Raw genomic sequence first — 10,950 nt, 5'->3', positions numbered from 1 at the left:
GCCAATGGCTCATCCCTGGGCTTGGGGGACTCTGGGAAATGTAGTCCTCCGGCTGCTCTGGACTCTGCAATGGCCTTGGCCTCTGAAGGGGCAGAGGTGGGACCTGGGCTTACCCTGCTTTTACCAGCTTCCCTCTGAGCCGTCCAGACCCCTGCAAGCCAGGCCTGCCTGCCCCAGCGGCCTGGCAGCTTGGACCTGGTCCTGTAAACTGGACGGTGTTGCTCGGGCCGAGGCCTCTTTGGGCACCAGATGGAGTGAACGATGTCGCTGACAGCATCATCTTGGGTCCCTGTGGCCAGGTCCAGCTCCTCCCTCTGTGACAGCATTCATTAAGCTGGCAGGTCTTTTTTTAAATCAGTCTTGAATTCAGCTTCAGCGCATCACAGTCCAATCAAATGACAATCCGTGAGCTCTGATTTCCATCAGAGGGAGGGATAATGAGTCGGTTGGTAATGGATCACCTCTTGGAGGCTGCCTCCACTACCTGGAACTTTGCAAAGGACAGGAGTGTGACAGCAGCTTCAGGCAACCCGTAAATAGTTTCCGAGCGCCTGGCACTGTGTCAGTGCCGGGCACACTGCAAAAAGCTCACAGCTCAGTGGGGATGGAAAGAAGGACACGTGTAAGTGGTCACAAGTGTGCAAATGTGTGGCAGGATCCTAGAAGCGCGGCTCTGGGGGCTCTGGGTCTGGTCTGAGAGTCATGGGCGGCTCCCCCCAGGAAGGAAGAACAAAGGGGAAGCCCCATTCGGGGACAGCCTGCCTTGCAGGAGGTCCAGGAGGCTCGTGTGGCTGCATGGGGCCCAAGGGGTGAGAGGCTGCAAACGCAGAACGCAGACCCAGAGGGCCCAGCTGAGGATTCGGGATGTGAGGTAGGTATCCCTGCTCCCACCTGGGCCACCTGTGGGAACCCAAAGTCTCCACAGCCCTTTTAGGGCTGACTGGGCCTGGGCTCGATGGGGGAAGCTGCCAATTTAAGCTGACCAGAAGAGTCAGAAGTGAGCTCCTCCGTCTCCTGATTCTGGGTGGCCAAGGCCTGTCTGCTCCCCCAGATGAAGGCAGGGGGCTGCAACTTCTCTTCCAACCATGGAGCCAGCCCACGGTGCCTCAGGCCCACCTAGAGCCTCCCAAGAACAGGAAGCTGCCCCGGGAGGGAGTGGGTGTTCCCTGGCCATGGGGGATGGGCACCCAGGCTCTGGAGTCAGCCAGATGAGGCTCTGCCCCGCCATCAACCGGCTGGGAGACCTTGAGCAAGTCACTTGGCCTCCCTGGGCCTTGGTGTTTCCACCTGTCCTACGGGAATGACAGTGTCCACCTCTTAGGGCTCTCGTGAGTCTGGGTGAGACAGTGTTTGTGAAACGCTGAGCTGGGTCCCTGCTGCAGAGTGAGTTAAGAATCGATTTCAGCCCTGTGGGTTAGTAATTGATTTCATTTGACAAACGAGGTACAGCCCTCTCTTCCTTTTGAGTGCCCTCTTCAGAAGGGCCCAACCCTGTGGTCTGGCCTCCACCCCATCCCTGGCAGGGACGAGGCCAGAGTCCAGGAGCCCTCAGTCTGGGGTCCCCTGCAGACGCCCTGGTGGGGTCCGGCTGGGCTGGAGCAGGCTAGACCTGCCTCATTCCCCCCTCTTCCTCTCCAGCGTGCTCCACTCAGACTGTGCGGCCATAGAGGGGATGTCGTGGCTGCGAGACGTCCTGCCGTCTTGGGTGCCGCAATGATGACATGTGCTGCTTCATCCCGGACACTAGACGGCTGGAAACTGGCGCACATGGAAGTGTGCACGCCAGGCACGGATATTGAGCGTGTACAAGCTCTCTGTGTGCTGAGCTCTCTATGTGTTCAGCTTATTGACAACGTCTAATGACAGTCCTGTAATGCAGCTATGATATCCCCATTTACAGACTTGGAAGCTGAGGCTGAGTGGGTGAAGGCCTCCAGCCAGGAAGCTGAAAGAGAAGGGGTCTGGCTCCTAAGTGGTCCCTATGGGGGGTGGCATGAGGGCCACTGGACTCAGATCCCTGGACCACAGGGAACTGATCTGCTCATCTCTCCACCAAGCACTCACCCCATTCTCCCTGGGTGGCCTCAGGAGGGGCACAGGAGCCCGGCCCAGACAGGGGCTATTAATACCCAGAGGCTGTGTCAGCATTTCGTCTGGCTAGAGCTGCTGGCAGGTTCTGAGAGCCACACTGGGCTTCACACTGTCGGGGCCATGGGGTCTGATTTGGGTCCTGCCCAGGAGTAGTTAAACATAAAGTCTGGGGTAGGATGGCCCCAGGTTCAAACCCTGGCTCAGCCACCTCCAGAGAGTGACCTCAGGCAAGTCCTTTCGCCATTCCAAGCCCATTTTCCCCTTTGAGGGCTGGCAAGAAGATTGTATGAAGGGCTCTTTCTGTCTGTGATGGTTTTGGTGGCTTCCTCCAGGACCCTGAGACCTGCTCCTCTCCTTTGTATGGTGGGGTGACTCTGTTCACATTCTCAGGTAGCTGAGAAGCAAGAGCAAGCGAGCTTGGTGGGCTAACCTGAACCACCTACTATAGCACCCAGATACAGGGAGGCAGGATGGGACCACAGACACTCCTGGTTGCCTCAACCCACAAGTCTTTATTTTTATTTTATTTTTTTAGAGATGAGGTCTTACTAGATTGCTCAAGCTAGTCTCGAACTCCTGGGCTCAAGTGATCCTCCTGCCTCCTCCTCCCAAAGTGTTGGGATTACAGGCATGAGCCACTGTGCCTCGCCCGCACAAACGCTTGTAAGCACCCACTATGGGCCACACAATCCCACTTCCCAAGAGACTGAGAATTTGTTCATTCATTCATTCATCCATTCATTCAGTGCTTTCATTGATCTCGTCCTCTCACTGATCTCGCAGTCTAGTTGGGGATACAGGACACACAACCACAAAATAATTAGCCAATTTATAAGACAGTATAATTTTACCAATAGCCTTATTTTTTCTTACTGTCAAAGTGTTACATACTTACTGCAATAGATTCAACACACGCGGTTGATATAGGTTTCATCCTACCACCCAGTGTTAACATGAGGGTGATCAGGATATAAAGGGCTTCTCACTTGTCTCATTTCCAATTAGTGAAATATTTTGCATCAACCAAGCATTACTTTATTAATTAGAAAATAATATATACTAAATAAGCTATATCTCCATATATCATATAAATGCAACATACACAAAAATATGCATTTTTAAATTATTGTTATTATTTTTTGAGACAAGGTCTCACTCTGTCACCCAGGCTGAAATGTAGTGGCATGATCTTGGCTCACTGCACTCTCTGTCTCCCAGGTTCAAGTGATTCTCATGCCTCAGCCTCCCGAGTAGCTGGGACTACAGGTGCATGCCACCAAGCCCAGCTTACTTTTGTATTTTTTGGTAGAGACGGCATTTCAACCATGTTGGCCAGGCTGGTCTTGAACTCCTGACTTCAAGTGGTCTGCTGCCTTGGCCTCCTAAAGTGCTGGGATTACAGATGTAAGCCGCTGCGCCTGGCCCCAAAATATGCATTTTAAACGTGATGACATTATACATTCTTCTGAAAAGCAACCTACCCTTTTCACTTAACAAAATAAATCTGGCCATGTTTCCATGACACTCTATTATTTTTCAAAGGCTGCCTGGCATTTTGTCACATGGATGGACCAGAATTTATGTAACCAATCCCCTGATATCGGACATTTCATTGTTTCCATTGTGTAACTATTCAAAAACTACTCTAGGGTGGCCGTCCTTCTACATATATCCCTGTGCCCTAAAGCAGGATAGGAACAAGTAGTCAAGGCTGGGTGCAGTGGCTCACGCCTGTAATCCCAGCACTTCGGGAGGCCGAGGCGGGTGGATCTTCTGAGGTCAGGAGTTCAGGACCAGCCTGACCAACATGGTGAATCCTGGTCTCTACTAAAAATACAAAATTAGCTGGGTGTGGTGGCTAACGCCTGTAATCCCAGCTACCTGGGAGGCTGAGGCACGAGAATTTCTTGAACTTGGGAGGCGGAGGTACTAAAAATACAAAAATTAGCAGGGCTTGGTGGCACGCACCTGTAATCTAAGCTACTCAGGAGGCTGAGGCAGGAGAATGGCTTGACCCCAGGAGGCAAAGGTTGCAGTGAGCCAAGATCGCATCATTGCACTCCAGCCTGGGTGACAAGAGCGAAACTCCTTCTCTATTAAAAAAAGAAAAAGAAAAAGAAAAAAGAAACAAGTAGTCAAGGTGGGGTGGTTGGGACCATGCTGGGAGGGATCCCCACGGGATCTGTTGGGCTAGCCCAAACTACCCACAGTAGCGTCCAGACATCAGGGGCAGGATGGGGCCACAGACACTCCCGGTTGACAAGGCAAGTCCAACCACCCTCTTCCCATGTTAGAGGAACAAGCGCAGGCCCAGAGTGGTGACATCACTTGTGAGGCCACACAGCTGGCCAGGGCCAGAGCTGGGACTTAGGCAGGTCAGTCCCTCTGACTCTGAGCCTGTGAGCTGTCCTCCTGGCCACGTGTCCCATAGCTTCTCTGTTCTCTGCCTGCTTGCCCTCATCTGTCACTCATTCACTTACTCATTAGTTCACTCATTCACTCACCAACACTTTTTTTTTTCTTTTTGAGACAGGGTCTCGCTCTGTTGCCCAGGCTGGAGTGCAGTGGCATGATCTTGGCTCACTGCAACCTCCACCTCCCAGGCTTAAGTGATCCTCCCACCTCAGCCTCCCAAGTAGCTGGGACTATAGACGCATGCCACCACGCCCAGTTAATTTTTCTATTTTTTGTAGAAATGGAGCTTCACCATGTTGCTCAGGCTGGTTTTGCACTCATGAGCTCAAGCAATCTGCCCACCTTGGCCTCCCAAAGTGCTGGGATTACAGGCGTTGGCCACCGCACCCAGCCTTCACCAATACTTCTTGAAGCCGCAATGTGCCAGGCCCCACGGACGGACCGATGAGAAGAGCAAAGATGACCTTGGTGGCCCTGTCCCCTTAGACCAGTAGACCTCCTAGGAGCCTTGCTCCACCTGGGCCTCGTTCCAAATATCGACTGCTGAGAGGTAGGCTGGGAGTGAATTGATTTGCCAGGACCCACAGCTGGTACAAGGATTCAGACCCAAAGCTCAGCCGAAATCCCTAACCATCTGATAATACTACCTCTCTCTTAATTGACAGCAGGAGTTTTCTGGCAGCTTTTGGTACCTAGAGCAGTTTGGACATTGCAGACACTTGTTTTCTGTCTTTAAGAGTTTAAGATAGTTACCATAAATACAAACATACATATTTATCCCTGGCTTATACCTAACGCTTGCTATGCCTGTGCCAGGCTTGGAGTAAAGTTTACGCCCTACATCACCCAGTGTAACCAGCACAGAAACTTCACAGACAGGGCTTTTCACACCCTTCACCCAAAGGGGAAAACTGAAGCTCAGAGTTGAGGAGATCTAGCCAGGCCACTGCATGAGCCAGCAGAGAGCCCCAAGTCAAATCTCACCCCCAACCCCTTGCCCTCTTCCCTCTTCTGCTCTCTGCTGTTTTTTTGTTTTTGTTTTTTTGAGACAGGGTCTCGCTCTGTCGCCCAGGCTGGAATTCAGTGGCGTGATCTCAGCTCACTGTAACTGCCGCCTCCCAGGTTCAAGTGATTCTCCTGCCTCAGCCTCCCGAGTAGCTGAGACTACAGGTGTGCACCACCACGCCTGATTAATTTTTTGTATTTTTAGTAGAGATGGGGTTTCGTCATGTTGCCCAGGCTGGTCTCAAACTCCTGAGCCCAGGCAATCTGCTCGCTTTGGCCTCCCAAAGTGCTGGGATCACAGGTGTGAGCCACCACGCCCAGCCTTTTTTTTTTTTTTCTTTTCTTTTTCTTTTTTTTTAAAGCCCATATCCCTTTCGGATGCAGCATAGCCTCACCTCTTTATTCTGTGAGTGTCTGGGGTTCTGTGTCCTGCTAGGAAAAGGCTAGTCCCCCGGGGCAGGGGCTGTCGTCTATTTGTTCACTGGTGGGACCCAGGTGCTCAGGCAGTGCCTGGCTCATAGTAGAAACAAGTTCCAAGCCGGGCTCGAACCTGCTACACACCTGGTCATCAAAGATGGCCAGTGGGACACTATTAGGGGACTATTGTGACACTATGGGGGAATGACGGCAGAAAGGAAGGGGAGGGAGTGGGTGAGAAGCTCCACTCTGGGTGGAGCCGATGGCCTGGCAGCTGCAGGGGAGAGGAGGGAGGGTCTGCCGCGGGCTCCCCTGCCAGGAGGGCGAGGGAGCCCCGCGGAAAGCATTTTTCACCCCCGCCTCCCGCCCGGATGGCTTTCTCAGTTCGCATTTCTAAGGCCGCTCCTGGGTTATTTTGGTCGGGAAACCTGATCCTTCGCTGGGTTTATTTTAGCACCTTGGAGAACTCCCAGTCCCGCACCCGATCCCAGGCCGCCCCCTCCGTCCTTCCCGGGCGGCGGGGGGCGGGGGACCGCGGGGCGTGTTGGTGGGCGGCGCACCCCTGGCCTGGCCGGGGTAGCCCGCGTCCCCCCACTCGTATCTCCTGCACGTGGGCTTCTGACCTCTCTGACGGAGGCTGCTGGGTGGGACTGGTGGTGAGGAGGTGCAGAGGGGCGGCGTCGGGGTGGGCGGGGCGGTGCTGAGCACGCTCCAGCTCCCCGGTGCCGGCCTTGGGCTGCCTGAGCCTCCGGGCCTGGGCTGGGAGACTGTGCGTTCTGACGCGCGCCCCGGGCGAGGAAGACCTTACGCTCAGGGCGGTGGCTGGAGGCTCCTAGAAACCTCCAGGAGGATGGGGAAGCTCGGCCGGAGCTGGAGTGGAGGGTGTTGCGGGGGGGGGGTTCTGGGGGGCGGAGTGCGAGGCCAGGAGCCCTACCTGGGACCCTCGGTGGGCAGCGAGGGACAGTCCCTACTCACCCCTTCCTGATCTCGATTCAGCCTCAGTGACTCGGACTCAGCCCCACACTCACACCCAACACACCCGCATGTGCAGACACACTTGCACACTCACACATGCACACACACAAACGTGCTCTCCACACTCACACCAGTTCACACCCACGCCCACACAGACACATGGCCTCACCCACAGACACACATGGACCCACACACACAACCAGAACACACACTTAAACACATCCTTACACCCCCACTTTCATCCCCTCACACAATACACGGTTATACACAACTTGCACACACTTGCCCATCGACACACCACATATGCTCATTGACACCATTACACACCCCATACACACATGGACACACACACCCACATGGCATGCGGGCACACTTACATGATGGACACACTCATACACACCCACATATAGTCGCAAACAACTGTCAAATATAGCCTCACACACAGAGATGCACACTCACACCTTTACGCAGAGATGCACATTCCCCCACATGCCCTATCCCACTGCACACCCCCCCCACAGCCACACACCCCACAGCCCTGGTGCACGAACCCTTCCTCCAGCTCAGCAGCGGGCACACGCATCGACACAACTGACATACCTCCTGATTTATAGCTATCGATGCTTACTCATAGGCATTTTGAGCATCAATCTGTACTATTTATTATTGATGATAATTAATACCGTCATTCATGGCTCCTGGCATTATCCCGACATCTCAGGCAAGGGGATGTGAGTGCCGTTGTCTGGGCCTGGCTGTGACTCCTCCGCTATATCTTCCCAGTGCCTGGCCCGGCGGACAGTGGGGAAGGAATGAACTCAAACAGTGGGCAGGTGGGCTGAGAAGCCCCAAGCCTAACTTTCCCTATAAGCCATGTGGTTCTGAGCTTCGGCTGGAAAGGCCCCGGCCTCCAGATTTGCAGCCAGCACAGGCAGCGGTTTCAATCCCTTGCCCTGTGCCCTGCCATCCCCATGAGGCACCATGGCCCTCTGTGGAGAGTGACGCTCTCACTGAGTGCAGGGTCAGAAGACCCGGGTTCTAGTGAAGGAGGCCTCCCTGGAGGACTTCACTGGGCCTCTGTTCCCCACCTGTAGGGGAGGCTGCTGGACCAGCTCTCTCTGAGATCTTGTCCCTACTCCCCTGGCCAGGCCCAGCCTGCCCCCTGTCCCCGTTAGGCAGGTCAGGGATGCAGACATGCCCTACGCCTCCATCTGCCACCTAGCCTCTCAGTGTCTCCCACCTTAAGACACCTGTCTGGCTCTTTGGCCCCACCCGCTTCATCATTGGCTTTCGGTCTGGTCTCCAACAGTTGGGGAGAGAACGCCGTCTCCCAGGGCAACAGAATTCCAGCACCGAACATTTCCATCTGCGGAACAGAAACTTTTCCCTCTCGTGAGATTCCTTTTTGGCCTCTGATGACCCCACCCTTGAAGGTGGTGAGCCCTTGGAGGACCCGCTGAAACCCTGAATGCAGAGTGGTCCATGAGACAGAAAGAGCCTCGGGACTGTCTCTGGTGGCCACTGAAAACAAGGTCCCTATACTGCAAGGAATGCTGGTGAGAGAGCCTACCATAGCCCAGCCATCCAGCCTCTGGGTCTTAGAGCCAGGCTGTCTGGTTCCATCCACCCCTCCCTCTTCACCAGGCCTCAGTGTCCTCATCTGTAGAATGGGATGATGACAGGGTCGGGTCAACCCCTGATCCCTGGGTTTCTCTGGATCAGGTCTCGGATCATTGTGGAAAGCCATGAAGATGCTGTGTGCAAAGCCCCAGCTCATGGTGATGCCTGCAAGGAGACACTGCAGCAGTCTCTTTCCAAAGACGTCCCAGGTCCCTGCAGCTGGGCAGGGTCAGTGTTGCTTCTACTTCTGACTTGCTGTGTGGCTTTGGGTTTTCATGACTTCTCTGGGCCAATGTTCCAGGAATTGAGGACCTTGTCCTCCCACTGACAACACTTTGAGCTCCCAAGTGGCCATCCCACTGTTCACCATACTGGGTGGAGGGTGGGGTTGTGTCTCCCCACCCCTCCTCTTTCTCATTTTTCAGAGTCCAGGGAGCCTGAGGCCTGGGGCAGGGGAAAGGGTCCTGGGAGCAATGGGAGTGCCCTGTGCTGTTGGGCAATGACTCAAACAGATGTCCCCTTCCTCTGCTCTGCAGACACCGGCACTTCACACGCGCGTGGATGCGTCATGAGCCTTCCACATATGCTGAGGCTGCCGTGGGTCTGTGCCCAACACCCACGGAGCTCCGGAGAATGACGAGCAGGAGGAAGGGCTGTGTAGGGAAGCACAGGGCCGCAGGGGCCGTGAGCTGGGGAAGCCGCCGGAACCCTGGTGGGCACTTCAGAAGCCAGGGCAGGGAGTGCATGCAGGAGCCGAGCCCATTCACACCCTCTGCCTGGCAGAGCTGCCCCCCAGCTCAAAGCCAGCAAATGGGCCCATGGACCGACGCTGCCTGATCCCTTCTCCTGCAGACTGAGATGACATCCTGTGCAGGGGTGATGTCAAGAGGGAGCAGGTTAAGGGAGAGGGGTCTTCTGCTTCGCAAGTACTCACCATGTGGGCGCCCACACACCTCTGCCGGTAGGACTTCCTAGTGATCAGTCCCATCCTACTTCTGAGGGGCTGGTCCTGGCTACCAAGTGGGGTGTGCTTGGTGAAGAAGCTGAATGTGGGCTTTCGAGCTGGTCAGATCTGAGCTGGCATCCAGCCTCTGAGAAGTCACTATCCCCTGATCCCTGGGTTTCTGGGTTTCTCTGTCTGTGGAGCCCACTGCCCAGGGCCAAGGTCAAGGATAGAAGAGACAGTGCCTGCTCAGTGTAACGCCTGACACACAGTGAGTGCTTCACAAACCCAGGCAGAGCCCAGGATTGGGGGGGTGCACTGTCACTCCCAGCTGGCCTTGAGGAGAGCCCACCCCCGGGAAATCACCTCCAGCAGCTTCACTGCTCATGAGGCGGTTCAGGGCTCTGGGACGTGTCCTTTCCACAGGAGGGACGTGCAGCTCTGCCCCTGTTTATTGAGCACTTGAACTTGTCACCTCATTTCCAGGATAGCATTCCCACCCTCACAGAGCACCCTGGCCAGGCTATCGGGGTGACGAGAGTTGGGAAATGAAACAGACATCTCAAAAGTGAATATCTTCCCTACATATAAACTGAGTAGTGCAGTAATTATGTGATGGCACAAGAGGTGCAGAAGGCCCTGTGAGTGTCAGAGGGACAGAATGTTTCGTGGGGGCCATTAGTTCATGGAAGGGAGAGGCCACTTCACATGGTAAAAAGGCCAGGGAAGACTTCTTCCTGGAAATGCACATTTATGTAGGGCCCTGATGTAATCTGTGTGCTGTCTGGGGTTCTACTGTGTCCAACAGGCAAAGGGGGCCATCCCTGTGGCATTGGCTTGGGTCCCCTGCCTTGGCCCGAGCCAGTGGGACTAGGAATAAGCCACCTACTAGCTGAACGGGAAAGGGACCACCTCCTCATTAGCTGGGGACATACATGGGCCATAGCAGTGCTGGGGTGAGGGTGTGGCTGGGTGAGAGGCGGAGGCCACCCTAGCCAGCCACCTCCTGCTCCATGGCTGAGCCGGTGCTGCTGTGAGATGGCCTGGCTGTTAACCCCTCAAAGGAGAGACCCAAGAGTGGCCAGCCCCTCGGTCCCTCCAGCCCTGCCCTCACACACTTAGCGTGCTCTGGCTGTGGGCCTGGCCGGAAGCACCTGCCCTGTGCCGGCTGTGGGCACCTGTGGAAGTCAGAGTCATGGGGATGGGGTGGGGACGAAGAGCGTGGCTTTAATGTAGCTGCCAGATGCCCTTATATCACAAATTACTTGGGCTTTCCCTACGTCTGGCTGCAAGGCAGGGGTGGGGTTCATAGCTCTCCCACGGCTGTACAGCCTCACGCTCCTTTTGAGCCCCTGCAGTGGGACCCCTGCGGGGGGACGCGGGGAAGGACCTTGGGCAAATCCCCTAGCCTTTCAGCTCTGGGTGCCTGCTCTGTGAAGTGCACATCATCACAGTCTCCCTCCACAGGGATGCCGATGGTAGCT

This window comes from Nomascus leucogenys, chromosome 8, assembly GCF_006542625.1.
Source record: "Nomascus leucogenys isolate Asia chromosome 8, Asia_NLE_v1, whole genome shotgun sequence".
In the NCBI taxonomy this organism is placed as follows: Eukaryota; Metazoa; Chordata; class Mammalia; order Primates; family Hylobatidae; genus Nomascus; species Nomascus leucogenys.
This window is presented reverse-complemented; position numbering follows the sequence as displayed.